The 2,057-nt window shown below is 41.3% G+C and overlaps 1 non-coding gene across 1 annotated transcript; it reads right to left on the reverse strand.

Annotated features, from left to right (window-relative positions):
* Positions 1 to 275: 275 nt before the first annotated feature.
* On the reverse strand, positions 276 to 382 carry LOC112508379. The gene has a single exon (XR_003068751.1). It is a non-coding gene; the product is annotated as a small nucleolar RNA R71 (small nucleolar RNA).
* Between the last annotated feature and the right edge of the window lie 1,675 nt (positions 383 to 2,057).

Below are 2,057 nucleotides of genomic sequence, written 5' to 3' on the forward strand. Positions count from 1 at the left end.
AACCGATTATGTTTCACATGCTACAAACAAACGGACAATTTGCCGGATTACCTTCGGAGGACCCACACTCACATTTGAAATCCCATATGGAAATCACTTATGCTTTCCTGATCCCGGGAGTGTCTAATGACGCTCTGAGACTCACTTTATTCCCATTTTCTCTGAGGGATCGGGCAAAGGCATGGTTCAATTCATTAACTCCGGGGTCTGTGCCTTCATGGAGTAATATGGCGGAAAAGTTTTTGCGAAAATATTTCCCACCAACTAGGAACGCTAAGTCCAGAAATGAAATTTGCCTTTTTAAACAAATGGACGATGAAGCTGTTCCTGACGCTTGGGAAAGGTTTAAAGAGTTGTTAAGGAGATACCCTCACCATGGCATCCCATACTGTATTCAACTCGAGACGTTTTACAATGGGTTAAATCCCATGGCAAAAGAAATGCTCGATGCGACTGCGGGCGGAGCCTTTACAGCTATGACCTACAATGAAGGATATGAGATCCTAGAAAAAATTTCTGCTAACAATGGACATTGGGCTGATCCACGTGCTCAACCGCAAAAGAAGACAGCAGGAATACATGATCTTGATGCATATACTGCATTAACAGCACAACTCTCTTCTATGGCCAATATGCTTAAAAATCTAACTTTTGGCCAAGGAGTACAGTCAGCTGTCACATCACCTATTCCAGCTGCCCTCTCAGTGCAATGTGTATGTTGTGGAGGGGAACACTCTTATGAACTATGTCCACATAATTCTGAATCTGTGAATTATGTTCATAACAGATCGAATCCCTACACTAACACATACAATGCCAGTTGGAGACAACACCCAAATTTTTCATGGAATAGTCCAAGTTTGAACCCCCCAGTCCATAAGCCACAAGGAAACCCTAATTTTCAACATCATGCAAGCAGTTCTAATTCTCAGAATCACCATCACCAGAATTTTCAAAGTAATCAACCACCTTTTCAGACTAAACCACCTCCACAGTCCGATTCATCATCTTCCTTGGAAGCTATGATAAAAGGACTGGTGGCCCAGTCCCAAGCACAGCAGCAAATGATGACTCAAAATCAATCTTTGTTCAATCAACAAAGTGCTGCCATCAGAAACCTGGAAACGCAAGTTAGCCAACTTGCTCTTAATCAAAATAGTAGAGCCCTTGGTACTTTACCTAGTAACACCGAAGTCCCGAGAGATATAGGAAAAGAACATGTGAAGGTAGTAACTCTTAGGAGTGGTAAGGAAATAACTGAGACCATACCAATAGAAAGTGAACAGGTTGTGTCTAAACTTGAGACTACACCTATGGTCCATGTTACTGAAAGTCCACCTAAACCTTTGGATAGCCCACTTCCTGAATCCACGACCTTTGTTCCTCCTAAGTCGGACTATTCTTTGTTATTCCCTGAAGAAGTTACTAGGACAAAGCCAATTAAGGATGAGGTTATAACAGGTACAAAAACCAAAGTTGTAATCCCATCTGAACCTCAAGAAAGTAAGACCAAGACTCTAGGCACTCTGGACCCATCTTGCTCAGCACAACCAAACAAAGCTATCATAAAGCCAGTTCCTCTTTATGTTCCTTTTCTCCAAAGGTTAAGGAGCCAAAAGGAAGAACTGCAATTTAAGAAGTTTTTGGAAGTGTTTAAAGCATTGCATATCAACATACCCCTTGTTGAAGCAATTGAGCAAATGCCCAGCTATGCCAAGTTCCTTAAAGATATTTTGAGTAAGAAGAAGAAGTTAACCGAATATGAGATCGTAGCTCTTACCGAAGGATGTAGTGTGCTTCTAACCAACAAAATACCCCCTAAGCTTAAAAACCCAGGGAGTTTCACTATTCCTTGTTCTATATGTGGAAAGGAGATTGGTAAAGCTATGTATGATTTAGGAGCTAGTATCAACCTCATGCCCTTGTCTGTTTTTAACACCTTAGGCATAGGAGAAGTTAGACCCACCACTGTCACCTTGCAATTGGCCAATAGAAGCATAGCTTATCCAAAAGGTAAGATTGGGGATGTCTTAGTTTAGGTTGACAAATTCATCTTT

Source organism: Cynara cardunculus (genome assembly GCF_001531365.2).
Source record: "Cynara cardunculus var. scolymus isolate 2C chromosome LG 2, CcrdV1, whole genome shotgun sequence".
Taxonomy (NCBI): domain Eukaryota; kingdom Viridiplantae; phylum Streptophyta; class Magnoliopsida; order Asterales; family Asteraceae; genus Cynara; species Cynara cardunculus.